The sequence below is a fragment of the Brienomyrus brachyistius genome, chromosome 19, assembly GCF_023856365.1.
Source record: "Brienomyrus brachyistius isolate T26 chromosome 19, BBRACH_0.4, whole genome shotgun sequence".
Lineage (NCBI taxonomy): Eukaryota > Metazoa > Chordata > Actinopteri > Osteoglossiformes > Mormyridae > Brienomyrus > Brienomyrus brachyistius.
This window is the reverse complement of record NC_064551.1, coordinates 6358838-6383339: the sequence shown is the minus strand read 5'-3', so window position 1 is coordinate 6383339 and position 24502 is coordinate 6358838. Positions and strand designations below refer to the sequence as shown.

The window sequence follows — 24502 nt, the reverse complement described above, 5'->3', positions numbered from 1 at the left end:
GCGTTAACAATGAGGAAAGTCCTCTGGTGTGTTTGGCAGTAGCAGCAAACTGGGTCCACTTCAATTCTGGACCACAGCCAGTGCCCTTCCAGCACATTACTTTGATTTGTTACAGAGACATTGTTTGGATCGAGTGAACACGCGATGGCTGTTAATGTTGCTCTTGGTTCCACTTCTCACCCCGATGTCGCAGCTTATCGCACGTTACCTCTGACCCGAGGCACACAGGCAATCTTTATGGAGTTTACTGTAGCCAGTAGCATCTTCAGTTAGTTAAGTGCCTGCAACCTATTGGTTCAACCTTAAAGTGTCCACCTACATCATATCACTTCTGTAAATATATTTTAAATACCCTATAAACAAACACATTTATGAGCTGGTTATAAGAAACTAAATCTCTCAGTCAGTGTAAGCCTTTTACATAAACTAATAGGGCAAAAGCCTGCAGATCAATGGAGCATTTGGTTTATTCCATCCTCTGTTAAAAGACTGCATGTCTTGCGAAAATAAAATAACATGCTTCCGGGACTGTTGGCTTAACAGTGCAAATGAGTATTTATTGCATTGTTACCAAAGAGAAAGTACTCCAGCGTTTTCAAACGTCCTTGGACGTGTTCCAAATGCGGTACGGTCTGGAAATCGGCTGGATCCTGGACGAGCAGACATCATGGGTGAATGCCCCGTGACCGGTCCTCTCGAGCGCCAGTTGGCTGCGACTGTAGAAAAGCGGCAGGCAGCGCGGGCTCTCTGAGCCGTGAGTGTGTTTGATCTCGCAGTCCACCATAAACAAATCATTAACCAGCGAACAAAAAACACTGGCAAAGTTGCTCAAAAAAGGGGCAAGCGAAATATGAAAGGGCTGTGTGAGTCTTAGATCACTGTCCTTTCGATCACTCATTTGACTGATCTTCATTTAAACTGTTACACTGCGTAACATGGACAGTTAATTGGGAGAGTGTTTGGGCCAATCAAAGGGACCTCACTGAACTGAGAATAGACATTAAAAAAAAAAAACTTTCATCATGAAAATGAAACTTAAAAAAGATAAAAAGATGCATGGCAGTAAAGGAAAAGGTTAAATGAAACAGGTAACTAGCCATCTGTTAAATTATTTATATATATATATATATATATATATATATATATATATATATATATATATATATATATATATATATCTTTATGCGAAAATGTAAAAATATTTTTATTAAAGCAATCAGTTCATAGGATGATCTATGTCTGTTATATTTGTAAGTTGATTAAGTTAAACCAGTACATTATAATGCAATAATAATGTTATTCTTGTGTGTAAAACGACGGAGTCAAACTAATTTTGTTTACAGTGGAAAATAAGCAAGGATGTCCTGCTTCAATGCACATATCTGCTCTCATCTATATCATGTTATTTATGAAACCCTTCATAACTCATGTCACTAAAGGGATTATTTAGTTATGTACCTTTTCTTTTGAGTTAATTATAGTTTTATGAGACGTGCCGCCCTGCCGGTATGTTAAGATACGCTGGAATGAAAATGGGTGATGAAATGTCAAATGCAACCTTGTCAGCTACAGTAAATTTTGTCAGTGGTTGCATCAGATCTTTAACAAAAAAAAGCTGAACCTCCCACTCAGAGTGTTTCTGCAATCACTTCACCATTCAGGAAAAACTCCTTATCTATACATAGTCAGCTCCATTTTATAATTACCTGGAAATTAATTAGAAATTGGATAGAAAAGTTGTGCAGATGCCTCGGTTTATTGGAGTTTTCTAAGCTGTGTACATCTGGCAACATCAGACTGATGGCATGAGTTTGCATTTTATATATCGCTGCTAAAGGGAATACAACGTCTCAAAAGATCCCACCCAAAATCTATGTTATTCTTAAACATGTGGAGCTAGATAAATTCGATAGCCAAGAGAAGGGTGGCCTAATCATTTTGAAATGATGAGAAATGATGGTTTTAACAGCAGCTGAATTCTCTCTCTCTCCTGTTTCTACCGCAGCTCAAAAACATTGGTGGTTTGACTCCTTACATAGCAGATAAACCTGTAGTCAGGGTTTTCAGATAAAACACACACTCACACGTTGTGGTTATTGTTGTTTAACAAATATAATAATTAGTGTTAAGTTCTTGTTGCACATTTCTGGTAGTTTATATGATGAGTTACTGGATCCTGATTAGTTAAGGACCCTTGACAAAGTCCACTAAAGATAATCGTCCCTTTTTCATACCGCAGGTGTTAAATACTTTAAAGGTGACCGAGTCGTCACTGATGAAATGAGATGCAACTTACATTAAATCTGTGCCAAAACTGCAGCTTGTGCCTTTCAGGAGACGTCGCATGTTTCTTCTCATTTACAAAACTGTTGCATTCCTCTGACAACAGCTGCGGGGTACATGCGAGCGCTGAAACGCAGCCCCTTCGAATGTAAACAGGATTAACGCAACAAAAGCAGATGCCCAGACAATCTTAAAGTCTCCTCCTACCCTGACTCGTTCACATCTCCTAGGGAAAATGTTGTCTTTTTTCATTAAAAAATGTAAATATATATTTATAAATATATATATATCTCCGCAGGTACTTCAAGGCCATGACTAACAGCACTCTAAAATTATTTATTTTTTATTTTTTTTATTTTTGGAATGTAATATCTCTGGAGAGTTTACTAGATAGACTTTAAACCAATGTCAACATTCGATGTTAATTCTCCTCATTTCCTGTAAAGTTCCAACAATGTTTGGTACTGGAAAATATGTCCCAGTCATTAAAGTGTACTTAGTATAAATGAGATACAAACAATATCATTTAATGGGATTTTTCAGCTCCTCTTGGCAGAGACACTCCTAGACCTGGCAGCTGGGTTCCTGGGAACTTCGTTCACGCTCCCGTTTAAACGCACATATCAACCAAATGTGTCAGAATATCAGCTATTCGCTTGTTACATGAAGAGGCATCAGCTTGTCAACGCATGTCCCACACACAGCTGCATGCATGGTATTTTCACTGCACCAACACTCTATTTATGTCCTCTATGAATCACCATAATGATAAGGACACTGGAAGACGGGAGGTGCTTCGGCATTATGCCAAGGTTCCTTCAAGTCGCTGAAGTAAATAGTATTTAAATGTAGTATTTAAATAATGTTTATGATTCAGAAAATGGAGCAAATGCTTTGTTCCATTATCATATTCCACAGGTACTGGCCTCAGTTATTGTATTAAAAAAAAAAAAAAAACAAGCATCTCTGGATTTTATGAATTTCATAGCCCCTGGGGAATGTCGTTTCAATATTCATTTTGCTTAGTGGTTTAGAATACTTGTGCCTAATTTCACGCTGAAATAATATAACCTTCAAATCCTTGCCTAGGTTCAAGTACAAGATATTTGAAGCTTGATGTTTTGTTTTATTACTTCATTAGCCCGATAATGGCAGCGCTGTGCACTGCGCGGGCAGACGGTGCGCTGTTTGGAAATGCGTCGCACAATTTAACGCCAAGATTTATGTCTTTGTTATCTTTTCATTTCTTTCACCAGTAATGCAGGCAGACAGAGGCACAATCGGATCCGATTTCATCTAGCAGTACACTAGACTTGGACCTCAATTTGAATGTAGATTATTTCACAGTTTGCACCCTGCCTGATGGTACTGCCTCATTAGTGCGTCTGTGTGGGAGGGACAGCGCCCAGAGATATTTTGGGGTGATAAGGAAGCTTTTGTGTTTTGCAGGGAAGGTTTGGATACACGGTTACAGTCACTTAGCAGACATTTTTACCCTAAGTGACTTCCATTTTCACACTTTGCCTACTGAATGCGGCTGGACGGTTGGAAACCTTTCCAGCGTCCCTCTTTCCGCTTCACGTGGGGAGACATTTGGTGGTTGACCTTTCCCACTTCTCCTTGCCGTTTCCCCGTCCATATAATTCAGGCGGACAGCACAGGGCCATCGCGTTCGAATCTGGCTTCCATTAGGCAGAAGCACCCCGAGCTTTTTAAGAAAGGGCCTTGCTACGTAGCCAAGGACAAATGACATGTTTGTGTCTTACCTTATGCAGGAAGTGCAGCCATTGATGGGGGAGGGGGGGGGGGGGGGCAATGGCATGCGTTGCTGCTGACACACAACCGTGCGTGTGACATTTCCGAGATGCGCTGGCATAGACGTTAAAAGAATATATGAATGCTAACATTTATCCAGTGACATACTGCAGATAACTATGGTGCACAAGCCTGTGTTACAAGTGTAATGTGTGTCAAGCTGTTATGAAACTCATGGAGAAATGAATCTACTATCTAAGAAGTTATGATCATTTATATTAGAACAGTCATACACAGGATGTAATAACAAATCGTCACAAGCTAGAAACTGACAATTTTGCAAGCATACTAAATAATCTGCCAGTTCTCTTTCCACTGGAAGGAAACGAATGTGCTTAAATCCAATTAATATCGGCAATGCATTCAGACAGTCAACCATGTATTGACATTTTGCCTTTAATACGGAAAATAAAGCTTATCTTTGCACATCAAGGCTGAAAGTTTAAACTGAAGTCCTTTCATTTCCAATTAAAAACAGACAAAGGGGTCTCGTATTGCACCTTCTGGCATTCTTAGGCGTGGCTGAAGACCTTAAGAATCGGAGTACGATGTTAGGTGTTTCACGGAAAATGGTCGTACTTTGTGACACTTTGCCTAGACAGCTGCAAGGGACGCCAGTTTTTGTGTGGTTGGTAACCATGAAATGGACCCATCTTTGATAAGCACCAAGGTCTGATTTGTTTTTAAAACACCCAGTACTTGTTTAACCCTTGTCATAACTGGAATGTCCGAATGCCCCAATTTTCTATGGGGCGGATTTTTTAACGAGGAACACCATGTAGGTGAATGAAACTATGCAATTAATTTTCTGACGGCTGGTGTTTTCTGTTTTTATATACCTTCTCGTGTGAATTGCAGGGATGTATGTTTCCAGCTTTTATCTAGTCACTAAACCCTTATTTTTTCACACTCAACATACATCACTCTTTATTATATTTTCCTTACTTCCCGTTTTCCACACCTTCACTCTCTGCCTCTTTTTCCCATTGACTTATATTCATGCCAATCACCAACTGTTTTACATGCAAATATGAATACACCACACTTCCAGGTTCAAAATGTCTAAGACAGCAGTACACAAGAATAAGGTGAAGCAGGAGACACTGGGAACGAGCTAAATTGAGGGCAGAAACAACTTTCTAATACCAGAGATGACCATCAATTTATTTGACAGTGCTTCATAAATCGGAGGATGACCTCAAGTGACCTTCAAAATGAATGGGAAACATTAAAAGGTGCGAAGTGCTCTGCTAGGATGGTTCATAACAGGATCCTAGAAGCAGGACTGAAGACCCATAAAGCAAAGAAGAAGCCCTTCATTAATGAGAAGCAGGGAAGAGCCAGACTACAGTATGCAAAACAATTTTACTCAGGCACATGCCCATGAATTGAGAAAAGAGTGAAAGTGGAAATTTTGCTGTGGTCTCCTAATTTTTTCCAGTGTTGTGCGTTTATAATGTATATATATTGTCTGATTGAAAAGTATAAAAACATGAGATCCTTTTCAGCACTTAGATCCAAACATTCTGGGAGTTCAACAAAAATGACAGGACAACCAAACATCTACAGAACTAAAATGTATAACACTGCACTGCAGAAAGAAAGACTACTGGCAAAATGTAAGATGTTTTTCTAAGAACTCCAGGTCACACACACACATCATTTAGTTTTACTGTGAGATAAAATGTACAGGGTGGAGAAAGGTAAATTAAAAATAGAAAGCCACCTAGCTGATCCGTGGAATTCGTGACGGGCCTGATTCACTGTCCCTGCCTCCCTTTGCAAATTTCATTACTGGTCAATTATGGAGTTCAAATATAGAATAGGAACAGAGTTTCCAGAAGCTCAGATTAAATTTTGCCTCTGAAATAACCATTAGGGGTCAATTGCAGTTTGCATTCAGAAGCTCCACATCAGCACTGGATCAAACGTGGGTTTACTGTTTGATCCGTATGGAAGGTCATCTCCAACTCGATACACGAACGCAGGGTCTGGGTGGAGAGGATGTTTTGCTGCTTAAAGCATCGGCCCAATTTTGTTATAATGGAAATCCTGTAGAAATGCGTGCAGTGAGAGCACACGGTATCTGCAGTTAAGTTTCAGCCTGTGTTCCAGCATTACAGAGCTAAAATAACTCATGCCACATGTGATAACTGACTTGTTACCAGAAATACGGCCTGTCAAAAGGCGCATTTACAGGGGGTAAAGTAAGTAGCGCTAGCGCTAATTCAGCTATTTATGGTCAGTAAAGAAGGGTGTGACGGTTTTAAGACTTCCAGTATTAATTCGTTTCAATTATTCACTCAGTTTTATACGGCAAAAGGTAAATGCCATATATTAAAACTGAAATGTATAGAATCTAGAGCTCTCTACAAAACATCTCCAAATTTTGCATAACACATAGCCTCTGGGGGGGGGTTGTGTATTTTCTACCTTCACTTGCTATTATTACATATATAGATTAATATTGGAATTTAATAAACAGTCATTTATGTTTTTCATTTTTATACCAGCTGGTTTATACCTGAAAGTACTGAGTAGTACAATTAAAGCTCTAGACTTGACTCTCGCAGTGGTTCTTCCTGCGAAGAAGTATATTGATGTGAACTTCAGAGTGATGTATGGAGACTTTATTCCGGGCTGTTTTTGTCCTTCCGTTTCCAGCGAATGCTGAATGGAAATGGGTTCAGGAGACACGCAGCCCAGGGAGGCGCGATGCCGGTGCATTGCAGAGTGTTCACAGACACACCTACACTCCTGCGCATCAATTAATCCATGTGCTTTTGCTAACTGCACGGAATCATCTGTGGCTTGTTGTAAGGCTTCGGGTCGGAATGCTGTAATGTTCTGCGATCTCAGACTACTTGCGCATTGGAAGTGACACTAGATAATTTATTATGCTCTCTGTTCTGCTAAAATGGCATTTATGCTGTCTGTATGTATTGTGTTGTAATTTTTGCTGAACATGATACCACGCTTCACGAAATAAATGTATTTTTTTTATTATTTTGAACACAAGAAATTACATATCTGCAACAAACTTACCGTATTCATAATATATCAGTTCCGATATGCTAATAATGCTGATAAAATGATGAAATACATATTTATAATGACTCAGTTATGACCTTAGACTGTGTAATACTTTGTCTCTGGAATTAGATCAATTAATTATCTTCATCCAAAGTGAAAATTGTTGATGGATGATGACATCAATTTGAAATTACTGCATTACCCTACAGATGACATTATAATCTTTAGATGTAGTTACTGTATATGCAACACTAAAATAAAGCATTTCAATTTAATGAACACTAATACTCTTTATGTGAAATTAATTTTATTCAATTTGTAACTGATCACTTTTCTTACCAATGGGTTCCACCTCTGTGCAAGAGTCATACAACACAAAATAAAATTAAAAAAAAAGATCAGCAATGATCCTTCTGGCAGTTTCAGGCTGGAGAGTAAATATCTCGAGAAGCTGCTGTTGCTGTGTGCAGACATGCAACATAAATGATTGTGTTCCTCTTCCTACTGAAGAAAACGAGAGGTATCTCTCAAGGGATGTGGAGGTTGTAGTGTGGGGCACTGTGGCTGGATGGATGGATGAAGCACTTTATTGTCTTAGTACATCCATCCATCCATCCATTTTCTCTAACCACTTGTCTTATTGGGGGTGGAGGAGATCCAGAACTTACCTGGAGGTTTCAGGCACAAGGTAATAATACACACAATATATCATCTTATATTCTTGACTTCATATACATTAAACGTCAGTGTCTCACATCATTTAGTCCCCATCTAGACCAAATGGAAATTCCATTAGCCTAGTTATGTGGCAATAAGGAATCCCGGATCTCGAATACCGAATACAGAAATATTATGGCCACACAGCAAACGGTGTAGCGTCTCCCCGAAACGTTTGATTCGGCGCTGGCTGAAGAGCCAGCACGTGAAGGTGGGCCGTGTATCGCGTATCAGCGGGCTCACAGAGGGCACAGAATCCTCTCCCGGGCGCGAGAGGAGAGTGAAACACGAAGTGGAAGCCTTTGAGGAGGAAGGGGCAGCCCGGTCTTCACAGCCGTTCTTTGACATTCAAAGGGCACCAACGCCCTGTCATGCGGCTTGAAAAAGAATGCAGATCAAGGGGGCTTTGAAACCGCAGGAGTGCCAAGGCGCCCGTGTCGGACGGGAAGCGCTCTCCTAAACATCCGGCGAGTGGAATCGCTGCTTCTGTGGCACCCTGCTATTCCTCCCAAGTGTTCGGTCATTATGGCGGCTTGTGTTTTGCTGATGAGTCCTTACATAAATAGACATGGGAGAGCTGTATCATAGCTAGCCACTGGCACCGGCGTCAGCAGGATCAAGTCACGTACCCGACGTTCGAGCCTGGAGATGCTATTCAGCCGGATTTGTTCATTTTCTCACTAGCCGTGAGTGTTTCTGCTCTTCATTCAAGGGCGTTATCTATTAATGTTTTAATTAGGCTTTGACGTGTTTAAAGGGGAGACTGTGGATTTGTGGTTTGTGCTGTAGCCACACGCTGCCCGGCTGGAGGCTTGGCAGTTCCACATCCAAATTTGCACCTTCTCCCTGTGTTTGTTCAGCATTTTTTTTTCCAGTCGAAAAAACAAATTACGTCAACTGGTGTCTGCCTCTGGTCTGCTTCTTAGGTCGATCAAAGGCTCACCGTGACCCTCTACCGGATAAGCAGTTACGGTAGATGGATATTTAGACACCAGTATTCAGGGATGTATAAAGGGGTGGAGCCACAGGAGCACTAGACCCAGCTGAAAGCTGATTGGCTGCCCGAGTGCCTCCTCGTCTGTCACTCACCTATTCAAAACATATCATGGTTGACCCCTTGTATGAATTATAGCCCCTCTTGTGCCCTCCCTCCACCTTAAAATCCTAGAATCTCCCCCTGCCAGTATTCCTTTTGTAACCCTTCTTTGTGTTATCAGCCACAGTGAACATAGCAAAAGCAGCCTAACCTTAAGCTTCAGTTAAACTTTTGGATATGCTGAACCGAGGTCAGATTGAACGGTGATGTCACTGCTTCACACTAGAAGGAGGCGGGCACACCAGCATTCTCGCGCCATTGGCCGCTTTCCTGCGCTGTTGCCAGCCATTAGCTGAGCTGGATTTCAACACCCGGCAGCCAAAAGTGACGGCTGACTTTTTCCTTTGCAACCTCAGGCTGTGCTGTCATTTACTGCCCAGTAAAACATTTCCGTGGCCTTCTGACACAATCGTGATAATGAAGTGCAGGTTTGCAGACAATATGTCTCTCCACCTTCATTGTGCCGTTGTTCTTCAATCCCTTCTCTGTGTTCTATATTATGATCATTTCAGTTAATTTTTAATTAATGTTTTTAACTTGTACAACACGAAAGTACTTTGCAAGAACTGTGTAAAAAGACACAAATAACTGTACAATGTCGTACCGTATCTGATTTTCTCGTGGTCGTACTACATAAACACAAAATACCAATCTATCCTTTACCAGAGTAGTAAAAGAAAACCGAATAGAAAAAAAGTCTGCTTTGTTCATTCTTTTTTAACCTTTATTCTAAACAAATGTACGATGTAAATTCGTAGAAATAAATAGGTCTTTGTTACAAGTTTCATGCATCCTTGTAGTCACATTGAATGCTTTTCTATGCATGGCTGCAAATGTGCTTTTAAAACACCATTCGAGGGATTGCAAGGCCAAATATATTTTTCCTTACATAGCAGTGCATAGCTCAAGAATTTCTCCAAATAAATTAATCATCATAACAGGAATAATTGGAGTACAAAGCAGCAACACTCAACCAATGTCAGCACACTGTAAAACAGCTGCCACCATTTTGTCCTTTTGGGAAAAATCAGCTTTACCCCAGTGATTCATAAACTCCACTGAAATCTATATTTATCTTTGACATTAATCCAGGAGCTGCTTTGGCTTACTGGCTAGTGCTGCTGTCATGTCTTCAGCACTGTGGACTCCACCGGTCGATCCTATAGGTGACATAGGCGCCTGCCTAGGGCGGCATTATCTCAGGGGGTGCAACCCCCAGCGAGCATGGTTAGGGTGCCGCGCTTTGACCAGCACTGGTTGTGGGTTTGATTGGCTCCCACAGCCTTATCTGTGTTTTGTGCAAGCCTCCTGCAGTTCAAAGGCACTTGGTCATTGGAGATTTGGTGAAGTGTGTGCTCTGTGCATCACTGGCCTGAAATCACACCCAGGGTGGGCAGGTCTCTCCTGGGATAGGCTGCAGGCCTCCTAAGACCCTGTACTGTAAATGACATGAGAGATGTGGTTACATTTTTGGGGGGATCTACAGTGTTTCATCCAAGAGTTCCATCGATCTTTCATTTATTTTAACAATATTTCTTTTTCAATATTAACAGAATACGATAGTCAAATAAGGTTCCTTTATTCAGTCTAATGATTTCGTTTACAGTTTAAAGCTACATTTTTTGAAAAAGGGAAATTCTATTTTTGTATTCACTCATTCAACTTTAACATCTGATAAATCCATTTCGTGGCTTAATTCATCTGTATCCAGCTACAGAGTTTTCGTTAATGGTGCTTTACATAATATCTCTGTTGAGCTTTTTTCATTTTAATGTTCAGTGCATAAAATAACACTATAAAGATAACAAACAAGACGGGGGGCTTAGCACAGATAAGAGGGGCACTGATGATGTAACAGGCCTAATGATATAACTTATGACTAAACATGGCAGACTTAGGCAGGGAACAGTCTCCTAGAACAACATGTCCTGCTGCAAGTTTCAGGACAATAATCCATCAACAAAATGAAATTCTCAGCTAGTATAACAGCTGCAGTAGAACATAAGTCATGTGTACTTTTTAACTTACTGTAATGTACAGAATCCAGTTACAGAGCTGTATTATTTATCTCTGCAGCCCTCTCAGTCCGTAAGGTATTACATTCGACTCCTAAAGTCCAAGAGAGTACAGACTTAGTATGCTGGTTTGCTACTAATGTCGACAGGTATCAGCAAGTAACTGGTGGCCAGTTTAAGGAGTCTGATAACTCCAGAAGGAGCACCACACCGAGGCCATAGGTTTGCTTTCAACGTTGTCAGGGATCAAATCAGCCCGGATGCCTCCGATCCCCTACACACACACACCATACTCACACAATATTGGTAGGGACACATTTCTGCCATCCATATCTAAACCTACACCCGTTAAATATACCCCGGACTGAGTTTCTTTGATGTGAGACAGACCTAGGTGTCCCAATTTACAAAAACATAACTGTTGTATGGATATGAATTAAGGGGGTGGTAATAGTGATGGTAATACAGCAGGGGTGTCAAACTGCAGTCCTGGGGGGCTGGAGCCCTGCACATTTTTGGGTTTCCCCTCATTTACCACACCTGATTCAACTTCTTGTGCCAATTAACTCACAGCTCTTGAGCTGAATCTTTTGTGGTGGAGCACGGAAAGAACTAAGCTACACAGGGTTCCAGGCCCTCCAGGACTGGAGTTTGACACCCTTGCCTTTCAGCCTTCTGAAGTTGGAGGTAGACCTTCTCCAACACATAGCCACAATGTCTAAACTCACTAGTCCAGAGCTGGGACATTGCTCACTTCCATCTCCCACAGCAATAGAGTTTGCTAGGACACACTGCAAATGTGTTAGATTTAATAAAGTACAGACAAGTGAATGTTTGCATAGGTAGCACAAAAGAGATACTGGCTTCAGTCGTTCTGGTTAGCAGGGAAATATTGTCTGAGAAAGCATCCAATTTCCTGCTTCAATTATTCTGTGTGGCCATTGTTCTGGGGATGAAATGCAGAGAACAGGATAATGTTAACACCCAGGAACATACAGAGCAGTCTCCATGCATAAGATATATATTTGACTGATAGAATCTCTTCCGGAATCCCAAGAAAATCTAAAAAGTTAGACAAGCATTCAGACAGCTTCATGGCATCAGTTGGATCCTGGAGAGATATCAGAAGTGACATTTTGGAGAATTGATGCACTGTAATCAGGATTGAGGTGAACTCAATTGAGAGTGGAACATCAGTATTGAAATCTACTGAGATGTGACCATGGTCTTTGAGGAATGGACAGGGGCTTGGGTCTACCCGCCATTAACGATCGAGGAGTTATGCGTATATTAATTTCAGGAGTGAGCCACCAAAGCTGGCTGAAAAGTAGGTCTTGTCAGGAGGAGATTCAAGGGTCAGTGCAGACAGCTTCTTGCAGAGCATCCATAAGAAGAAAAAACAACGAAATTTACAAAGGAGAGGAGGCCATTTGGCCCATCAAGCTCATTTGGGGAGAACTTACCTAATAGCTCTTGTTAAAATCTTGCCTAGCTTTAATTTAAAGGAACCCAGGGTTTTAGCTTGCACTACACGAACAGGAAGACTATTCCATACTCCAACTACACGCTGTGTAAAGAAGTGATTCCTCAAATTCGTTTTAAAATGTTCTCCCGCTAATTTCCACTTATGGCCACGAGGTCTAGTATTTAAATTAAAATTGAAATAGCCATTTAGCTGAACAGCATCCAGATCTGTTAGAATCTTATATACCTGGATCATGTCTCCCCTTAGTCTCCTTTGATCGATCAGCTATCTGGAATAGCTGGACTATAGGCTTGTTAAAACTGCGTAGGGAGCATCTACCTTGGGCAGCGTGCAACAGTAAGATTGAAACATGAAGAATAAGACACTCTGAGCTGGCATAGAATGCATTCCTGATGCTTCTCAAATGAACTCCAGGCTCCAATGACTCCTCAAAACCAAGGGATGGGCTGATCTTTTCAACAAGGGTATCTACATAAAGAGCTAAAGAGATTGTGAGTAATCCTCAATTTCCAAAATCATAGTTTTGTTCTGCAGTGGAAAGCTTATAGAAATAAAATGAGTTGGGCCACAACCCAGAGAGCTGACCATGACAATGAGAGAGGACTTCCCCCACTCCCACTTCTGAAGCATCCATCTCAACAATGAATATTAATGTTAGGTGTAGTTGCCTGAGCAGATCTTGCCAGTTATGAACCACACATGCTGTATTTTCATTTATGTGAGCTCCCTTGGGTTGTAGATCATAAGCCCAGGAAGAAGACAGTTGTTTTATGAGTCTCACACTTTTTGGTCTTGACGTAGAGGTGATTTTCTCTAGAGTACGTGGTTTACATGGCTCTTGTGGTTAGCTCAATTTGGGGGAAAAAATCGGACAGCAGGGACGTAGCGGGAGCTTTAGCAAGTACACAAAACAGAATCAGATATTTATAGTTATCTATGGTAAATATAAATCCTGCCTTCCATTCATCCCCCTAATAAATTCTGATGCAGTGTAGGTATTATAGGCACTTAGGACATTTAATTTTGCAGTGGTTATAGTGCAGATCTGTTCCAGAGCTGGAGGTATTCAGAGAAAACAGGAGTGGAACTTAATGGTGATATAATTTCATCCACTATCCTTCTTCACATTGAAAAAAATTCAAACCTTTTTGATATGTAGACCAGTAAGAGCTTCTTGGATGTACTGATTCAGGGCGAGACAATGGATAGACCAAGCTACATGGAGGGGAGATCTCAGGGAGCAGATCAATGACATTGTCCCATGGACAGTGTGAAGGATGCACGGCTGCCTTTGTCCTACTCAAGACATCTAGGAACTGCTGGTATTCTGGAATAATAAGAGTTGGCTGGTTGATACTAAGGCTCTCACTGTTGGGGGCTCAACAGGAAAGGGATAAACACCTGGAGGAGCACCAGACCTCCAAAGACAGTAGAGCATCTTGCTTCCAGAGTGTTACAAGATCATGATGACTGAGCGATGGAATCCCCAGAACCTTGGGATCTTCAGTGGAAGACATTACCCATGGTGTCATGATGAAGTACTCCACAATACAAGGAGATCTATTTCCTAATTTGTCAAGCGCATTGATGATCTCTTGGAGGGAGACACCTAATTTTCTTGCCGGCTTTATGTCAATAAAGTTACCAAACACCTCAGAGTCAACTAGTGCTGAAATGACTGGGATCCATATGATATCAAGAATGGCACTGGAAATTCTTTATGAGACGTACAGAAGCCTTCACTGTGGATCCCACTGATTCTCCTTCTCTCAGCGAGGAACAAACTGCAGCCACCAGTGTCCAGCTCCGCCACTGTACAAACATAAATGCTGTTGGATGCATCTCTGATGTGTCTCCCGTGTTAAGGGTGGTTCCAGTTCTAGGATTCCACTGCAGAACCTTAAGATTTAGTTCCAAAATGCAGACAGAGTAGTCAGGCTCCAAATGCAAGTGATATTTTGTAGGGCAAACATTGACTTAACCATGAAATTCCCTGGCTTATAGTATAAAATATATATGTAGTTGGATTTTAATTATCTTTACATTAAAAGTTAGATTATATTTTCTACTCTTAAATAAATATACACTCTGAATGAAGATCAGTAAAAAATGCTAAGGTTATAGAAGGTTTTCGAACCACAGCATTAGGTTTTTTTATATTTTAAACCTTCGAAGGGCCCTTGTGCTTGTGCCTTTGCCAAAAGTGGGTATCCAGAATGACTTTCATACATAATCAGCTGTAAAACCGTAAGCCATATAAATTTCATTGGAAAAGAACACCTGACAACTAATTAAAAATTAAAATAGTGATACACTGATATGATATCAGCAATCAGAAAGATAAGTAGTGAATATGTGCCCTGAATAAGAGTTAGCATCCTTCTGAAATGTTTATTCTCCTTTAGCTATTAGAAAATTGTACTTGTGCTTGAATGATTCTTATTTTTTTTGAGGAAATGAAGATTAAATCAAATTCCCTAGTGATTTATAAAAATATTTAAGACAGAAGGAGTAATATACTGAGTAGTACTGTCACTCTAGTGTCACCTTTACAATGGGTAGTATTGTTACTTCAGTGTTACTTTTACCATAGTTAGTACTGTTACTTTGAGCATTGGGACACTACACTCCTACACTCTCTCTGTGGCATTTTCAAATTGTGTTGGACAGCTTTGCATTCCCACAAAATCCATTTTTGTGCAGGTAAGTTGCCGTCTGTAAATTGCATCTGTTTTGTGTGTGTATATGTAGAGTAGATTCAAGGGTCCGGCACTTTACAGAGACACCAAAATCTACTGAAGGGTTCCCCTCCCGTTCGGCAAAGTCTATCTCCATAGAGGCTGTATTTCTTCAGATTGTAAGCCCCCCCCCCCCCCGGGTATATGTGTCTTGTGAAGCAGGGTGAGGAAGAATACAGGCACTGGTTAGGATTTAGCAAGCTGAGAGCTGTTTTAATACCTGCCCGATGAACATATTTTCCTGCAAATTACACCCAGCTGGTAACTGTTTGAAGAACTAATCAGTTGCTTGCTGTCTATAGCCAGCTGTCTGAAGAGAGAGTATTAGGGAGCTGTAAGCCAAAGGCATGTGTAAGCAGATGCCAGAGAAAATTCTGTGGGAAGAGACTTCATTGTATATATTTTTATTAGTTTACATTCGCATAGTTTCTGTTGGTTTCCTTGAAGGGCCATACTTAAATACTTAAATACATTGTCTCTTATGCCTTTAAGATCAGCATTTCCTAGTTCCTGTGTGACCAAACTGTGCACGCACACCTTTTGAAGCCAGACCCCCCCAGGTGGCCTTAATGTGTGCAAGTGCGTATGTCAACAACCGGCTGGGTACATTGATTATTACAGAATACCACCCTATGTTGTCTACCTCGATGTTATAGGGTTATATGAATTCACAATGGAAACACGTCATAGGTGATGTAACAGGAATTAATGTGCATGAACCTGACAGACATAATTATGTATGAATATGGTGATTATTCTTTCCATTTTCTCCCTTTTAATTTAGTACTGCTGTATATCACATCAGCCTTCATGGTTATACTGGAAATATCCATCCATCCATCCATCCAAACTAAATGTGTGTCAATGTTGATGTGTGTCAGCTTTAAACTGAAACATTCCAATCCCTTTGTCCTAGCAGCCGTTAGCCAGCACTGGCTAACAAATTTGGCTAACTGGTAAAATGCAGCGCCATCTTATCCAGTTACAAGAGAGATTTTAAATGATATAGCATGACATATTATCTTACTCAGATAAATGTCTTAAATATGTTATTTGCAAGTTTGGGGATGTCTTGGGTAATGAATCTAATTAGGAAACTTGATAGAAAAAAACATGTCAATGGAAAAAATGTGCACAAAAATATACTACATAAACATATACTAAATATACCACACTTACATATACTAAATATACTACACTTGCATATACTAAATATACTACAGTTACATATACTAAATATACTACACTTACATATACTAAATATACTACACTTGCATATACTAAATATACTACACTTACATATACTAAATATACCACACTTACATATACTAAATATACTACACTTGCATATACTAAATATACTACACTTACATATACTAAATATACTACACTTGCATATACTAAATATACTACACTTGCATATACTAAATATACCACACTTACATGTACTAAAAATGCATCCACAGTTGTAAAGGTAATGATCTGTGTGCAATATGTAAAAGTACATCTCCGGGTTGAGATGTGCGCTGCATGATGACACATGACTGTGATGTCCTCATTCACGTTCTCTCTCTCAGTCTGAGCAACCAGAAGCAGCATAATTGTATTGTGGTTTCCTGGCACTAATTACTGTAGTATTTATCAAAGCAGTGAATACCATGGAAATTGCACCACAAACAAGGAAGGATCACTGCAGGTGCCCCAGTAAAGAATTCATACCACTGTTTCATGTTCATTTGGGTACCTTGGAGACAAGCTACAATACATTCCTGCTTGCCGAAGTTGCTAATAGTGATGGCTTGTAGGTGAAGCATGTGTTAGACTTCAGAAAAGGCATCACAATGTGTGCAGAGGTCAGGAAAAGAAAGGAAGTGACTGCAATAATTTACACATCTAGTGATCTATATCCTTATGATATTTTATCCTTTGTGGCAGATGGAATAATCCCTAGGGTTTTTAAAAATGATATCCCATTGTTTTATTTTTAGTTATATATCTATATATTTTTTCCCAGCAGTGTGTTGCACCACAGCGAAGCCTGAAAAGCTCTGTTCGTGGTGTTTTTCCACTGTTATCGTATGCATGCGGCACTGAACCATGAAATTTCTGGCCTCGTTCAATACTGGAACAGTTTCAGCGGAGACTGCCCTCGACTGAGCCGTTTTGCATCCAGTGATTTCTTCCACGCAGCCTGGTCTCACAGTCATGAAGACTCTTTTAAGAGGAGACGATGCCATACGCTACTTCGTTATACATTTCACTGAGGTTGTTCTCGGTAAATATTTTAAAAGCGAAACAGTCTGCGTGGGAGTTATGCTGCTCAGTCTGAAATCACAAGTCATCGTTTGCTATTCTTAAAACTCCATGTGTCTCTATGCAGATAGTAAAACTGAATTCACAAATTTGATTACTAACTTCTTAATAAAACCCAACAAAATAAGTCTTATGTTGTCTGATGTCAGAAATCACTTGCTCTTTGCTCTTTGTGTATTTTCAACTGCTTGCATTTATTACACTTTAAACAGTTATTAATTTTAAATATTGCATGAGTTAATAAGCTAAGTATGTCTGGTTCCAGCATAAATCGGTTACATGAAGACTTGTTTCAGTGTTGCTTAATCTGTCTATTAAATACAGGTCTGTTTGTCACGCTCAGTATATCCATGTGCCAAATTGACACAAAGCTCACATTAAAGCAGTTTTACGTGTAAAACAGTTCTATATTGCACAATATTTGACACAGTGTGTAATGCACAGCACTCTTCATGCTGTCTTGTTGCCACTATCCCTGGTGCAGCACTGTCACATCCATTGTGGACCAGTACTGTCACTTACACTTTAGTCACCAGCTTGCTGTCAACATGTCAAAACATGTTCTTGATCCGAGTATCTGATTGCAGGGGGGGAAACAAGCAGAATGAAACAAACCAGATCATTTTTTCAGTCTGATTCCACATGGTTCCAGCTTGCCACGTTATTGGTGGCCCAAGTCCTGTCTTAGAGATTTTTTTTTTTATTCGATGCTATATTTCTTTACATTAATCCAGGGTCTGTCCATCCGTCCGTCCGTTCATCCATCCATCCATGTGTTGTCAATTACCTCCATTTCACCCAGCACAAAAACATCAAACTTACCAGCTATGGTGCCCTAGATGACAACCCTCAAGTTTCCTTCAGTGGGAGAAGGGCACTGCATCATGTGGCGTGACTGTCCATGCACTGCACACAGCAACTGCAGCTTCTCAAAATATTTACTCTCCAGCCTGGAAAGCGTCAGAAGGATCATTACTGATTGGGTTTGCTTTATTCTGTTTTTGTTTTGAGGTGATTCATCTGGGAGCTAGTTGTTGTGCACTGTATTGTTGTGCACTGTGTTGCTGTGCACTGTATTGCTGTGCACCGTATTGTTGTGCACCGTATTGTTGTGCACCGTATTGTTGTGCACCGTATTGTTGTGCACTGTATTGTTGTGCACTGTACTGTTGTGCACCGTACTGTTGTGCACTGTGTGCTGTGGTGTGTCAACAATGACCACTGATCATCAAATTCTAATTCTAGTTTATTGGGGGAAATGCGATCAGCTACAAAGACTATGAATTGAATTTTATATAAAGAGTATAAATGTTCATTAAATTTAATGGGTTTATTTTATTGTTGGACATACCTACATCTACAGATTATAATGTCATCTGTACAGTAAGATCATAAATTCAAATTCACGTCGCCTTCCATTTAGCTTTAATAGATTATAATTATCTTCACTTTTTGAACACATACATTGGGTGGAGATAATTAATTGTTCTAATTTCAGAGACAAAGCAATACACAGTCTAAGGTCATAACTCATTCATTATAACCGTCGTAAGTAATAATTTTATCAGCATTATTAGCATATTATAACTGATGCATTATGAGATTGTTAAGTTTCTTGCAGATATATAATTCATGTTTGTATGGATTCAAAATTTTTAAATGGGGTTATTTCTTAAATCCTATTGTTGTGTCCAACCATAACTGTAATATCAGAAAAAATATGAGCGGACAGAATAAATGCCTTTTAAGCAGAACAGAGAGCATAATTCACCATCGATTTAGCAATAAATAAATGCCTAGGCTCACTTCTAACATGCAAACAGTCAGTGATTGTAAAACATTTCTTATGGAACAAATTTCTTTGACATTTCCTGAGAGAATTATCCCAATAAATCATTTTCCTGCAATGATAGTCTCAAAAAAACTACCAGTACAGAATTTTATATTGAAATGCTAAAAAGCATCCCAATTCACTGCAAATTATATGAGAATGATATATCACTATTTCTCTTGCATTCCAACAAGCCACAAATGATTCCGTGCAGTTAGCAAAAGCACATGGATTAATTGATGCGCAGGAGTGTAGGTGTGTCTGTGAACACTCTGCAATGCACCGGCATCGCGCCTCCCTGGGCTGCGTGTCTCCTGAACCCATTTCCATTCAGCATTCGCTGGAAACGGAAGGACAAAAACAGCCCGGAATAAAGTCTCCATACATCACTCTGAAGTTCACATCAATATACTTCTTCGCAGGAAGAACCACTGCGAGAGTCAAGTCTAGAGCTTTAATTGTACTACTCAGTACTTTTGAGTATAAGCATCATCTTCTATATGTATTTTTCCGTTTCAAATTACAGAATTACATACTGCACTGTGCAAACGTCCTAAGCAGGCCTCTTGGTGCAAAACTATAATGTTATGTCTGTCAAAGTGTGTCAGACTATCCATCCATCCATCCATTTTCCAAACCGCTTATCCTACTGGGTCGCGGGGGGTCTGGAGCCTATCCCAGAAGCAATGGGCACGAGGCAGGGAACAACCCAGGTTGGGGGGCCAGCCCATCACAGGGTATACTCACACATGCACTCCTACGGGCAATTTAGCAACTCCAATTAGCCTCAGCATGTTTTTGGACTGTGGGGAGAAACCGGAGGAAACCCCACGATGACATGGGGAGAACATGCAAACTCCACACACATGTGACCCAGGCGGAGACTTGAACCGGGGTCCCAGAGGTGTGAGGCAACAGTGCTAACCACTGCACCAGTGTGTCAGACTATCCATTTCAAAACCTACTCCTAGTATTTGCCACAACCATGCAATACACCCCATGTATCTTTTACCTCGACCACTACCTGCACCTTGTCTGGCTAATCAGTACCCCAGTTATTTAACTAATTAAGTTAATTAATTACGAGAGCTGGTGGTGAGATTTAATGAAAACATGAAATGGCTGAGGTGCCCCTGAGGAGAGGTTTGGGAACCAAAGCACTGTTCTTTAAGCCATCCACCAAGATATCAGTAACTTTATTTTTTATTGCGTCACTGTTAATTTTCATATTTTGTAATGTTAAATTTTGAACACTTACTACGCAGATAAACAGCCTTAAACACTTCCTTTACCAGACTTTTGCACAGTACTGTATAGTCAGAGATTTATATATTTATATATATATATATATATATATATATATATATATATATATATATATATATATGTATATAGTGGGCATATATGTGTGTCCTTATATGCGTATAACAGGGTTGAATATCCATCCACCTAAAATGCATCCATCTTCCATAACAGATTATCTAGTACAGGATTGCGGTGAGCTTGGAATCAGTCCCAGGAAGCACAGGGAATGGGACACCCTGGTGTATTTAAATCAAGGGCATAGACTTGGGTATGGATGGCAGGGATGTTTCTCTACCAATAATGTTGCAGTACTGTATGTGTTTAGGGGGCCAGGGTTTTGGGGGCTGATTTGGCCCCCACCAATGCTGAAACAAACCCCACATCCTTGATTTGAATGTACGCATCTTGGAGACCCTATTGAAAAAGAAGAACAACAATTTAATTAACATATAATTCTTAAAATCATCTCTATGACTCTGTATGGCTCACTGTCTTTCACAACACAATGGAACAGGCTAGACGGAGAGACATTAAGTGAAGAGACCGAAAACACAGGCAGATGCGTCAGATTCCGAGAGAGTTAAAGTTCAGATTTCATCTTGCACCACCGACAAGCCCTGAGTCAATAGGAGTACAGTCCCCCCCCCTGCATTGTAATTCAAGGCAACACTCAAAACACCCTGAAGTCCTTGTCTGGGGACGCTGCTGACCCCAAATAAACAGCCATTGATGCAGAGAAAATGTGAAGTCCTGCTCTAAATAGGGTTTACATAATTGTGGGCTCAGTCTAAATTTCAAACAATAGTGTTCCGGGGTCACTTCAACCCATCAGGAAAAGACTCCATGCTCATTATAAGCACTCTGTGTATTCTGGCATAATTTAAGGTTCAATATGGCAGCCTCTGAATAGATTCTCATGCAGGCCAATAACCCTTGAGCAACACCTAGAGTACTGTATTTACAGCTGGAATTAAATGACACACATCTCACTCCATCTTGAACTGATTATATGGGTCGACTACATTAAAATTGGATATTATGAACACAGATACAGAGTACCTTAAAGGCCCACCTATACAGGATGTTAGTAGATAAAGAGAATCTTAAGATTGTTGGTACAAATCCTAAGTGGGTCTATTTTATTCTTGAGTAAAGCACTTTAAACATAATCCCTTCACTACAATATCTAGCTATACAAATGAATACATCTCTGAGCCGCTTTGAATAAGTGTTTGCTAAGCAAAACTGCCCAGTCTCCTCACGAATCCGGTTAACAAAAAGGACGACATTCCTTGAACGCTGTCCTCCGTTTTTTTGTGTAAAAAATAAAAAAAAAAGATTACATGCAAGAAGGCATGCATTATACCATTATGTGGCATATGCAGGTGCTTGAATACAAACTGCTTATCCACTGGGTTTTGTTACGCTCTGTATAATCATAGGGCGGGCGAGGAGATTCCAGGTGCCCCTTTCATTACCCAGCGAGGTGCCGAAGGGCTCCGTGTATCGAATCTGCTGCATTTCAGAAATCGATACCAACAGTGACTTTGCACAACAGCCATAAGCCAGGACTAATTTGGTCCCAGCCTCTCTCCCTCTCCGCAATGCCTGTCTCTCCGCTCCCACTCAGAATGGAAGAAACCTTTGGCATTTGGCAATTTATTCAAAGGTGCCCAACCATGCTATGTGGAAGGATAACCTCGAATCTTTTATCTGGTCATAGCAGACACTAACATATTGATTAGATGTTAGAGGGAGAGCATGCAATGCTGAGGATTACTGCTGAGAACAGAGTCACGCGTCTTTACACCGAATGTTTTCCCTAACTCCATCAATTTTTTCTTTCTGACATGTGTGGTGTTAAGATCAAACATAATGCAAAAATCTATTAATGTCATACGGTGTATAAAGTATAATATTCAGACAGCATGCTCAACATTGATGCCTTTTTTGTTTTATGATTGGTTTAATAGGCGTATTAGACCATGGTTCGAGCAGTTTATATATGTGCTGCTTCTAATTTCAGTGTCGGCTCGCTGGAAATTAAGCGTTAATTTGCGCCTTAGAGAGAGGAGCGCTTCTTGCTGTAGATATCGTAAACCCAAAGGCACCGACTTGCAGGCTGATATTGAATTTTCCCCAGCACATCTGGATTTGACCTAGAAATGAGAGGGTAAAAATAAGCTTTCCAATTTACATCCATTTTTAGAGCAATGAGCACACTTTGCAATTTGGGATCAGCACAGTTTGTCCACAAGCTGCTAATAACACAGCAGGAGAGCAGATTTTTATTTTCATTAAAATGTGTCGATGCCGACTTTAAGCCAAAATAAAAAAAAAACTTTCCTTAACTTAGTATGACCAGAAAAATGCTTCCAAAAATCAACAATGAAATAATATTCTGTATATTTATGGGTCACCTTTAATTATAACCCACTCTGTCATTTCATTAAATCATATTTCCATCCACATTCCATAGTTGGTTTCCAGTACTGGGTCACAGTGAGGATGCAGTCTATCCCAGGAAGGACAGAGCATGAGGTAGAGGACATCTTGAAAGGGACGCCATCCCATAATCACCTCAAACATATTCACACATTATGGGCACATTAGAGACACAAGTTCATTTCCCTGAATGTTTCTCTATTATGGGAGGAAACAGGAAGTAGCCAGAGAGAATCGACATGAATGTGCAAATTCAGCACATAGAGCTGGGGACAGCAATCAAACCCGCAGCCATGGGGGTGTGATGCCACAGTTGTCATGTAGTTGCAAGGTACGGTGGTGCAGGGCAGGGAAACAGGCGCAGGAGTCCAGAAGTATAGATAAAACTCAGAGTTTATTTAGAGGTAATACACTCAGGAACACAAAGCAGCACTTATGACATAAAGACGTCAATGACCAGACTGGGGAAAGACTAACAGGAAAACGCTTAAATACACAAAATCAATTTGACATGACTAGATACAGCTGTTAAACAGGTGGATTCCACATGAGGTACACGAGGGGGCGTGGCAAACAGGAGGAGCGGTACCATCGGGATGTGACAATAGTGCTACTCAGTCAGTGAGCCACCCCCTTTAAAGAATATTTGGTAACGCTTTACTTAAAGCACTCATATATAATGCATTACCTTCATAATGCATCCATACAGTACTATAACTATTTCTAAAAAGGCATTAGGTTGAGGCCATGTTTATTATAGCCATGTTCATTATAATGCATTATAATGGCTTATACTGACCATTGTAATGCATGATGACGGTATCTATAGTGCATTATGGATGAGAGCGTCATAGAGCATTCATAATGCATAATAAACATGGCTATCATGTGTCATACCTTTTTATAAATCGCTATAGCTGTGTTTATAATACTTTATTGATGCATTATAATGCATTATGAAGGTATCTATAATGCATTATAATGACTGGTTTAAGTGTTACATAATATTTTATATATTACATAAATACAAATGGCATCTTCCTAATGTATGCGATTCAAGGTAAATCTGCTAGAAAGTGGTTCCTTTAATCTGAGTGTACTGTACGTTCAGATTTACAAATGTGAAATGTTCATTAATGTTAAATATGTTTTCATACTGCTTCATAGCATTGATTGTCTAATGAGTGTCTTATCCTTGCTAGATATGCAATAATAATGTGCTGAAGTTGTCACATGCAAATTTGTTTTATTGGCTTATTGAACTACACCTCAAACTCCAGTTGGTCGTTGATCCAGTCTAGTCCTATGAGAGATGAGCTTCAGTTGCATGGGTTCGGGGTTGTAGATATTCAGATGAAGGAGTTTTTGCTACAGTTGTTTGTATTTCTTTGATGAACCTTTCTAACACATAGCTTACTACATACC

The 24502-nt window shown here is 40.1% G+C and overlaps 1 long non-coding RNA gene across 1 annotated transcript; it reads right to left on the bottom strand.

Annotated features, from left to right (window-relative positions):
- Positions 1-536: 536 nt before the first annotated feature.
- Positions 537-2423, bottom strand: LOC125715221 (uncharacterized). Its single transcript, XR_007383970.1, has 2 exons — positions 2297-2423; positions 537-716 (listed from the first exon to the last, which is right to left on the bottom strand). It is a non-coding gene; the product is annotated as an uncharacterized LOC125715221 (long non-coding RNA).
- Positions 2424-24502: the final 22079 nt, after the last annotated feature.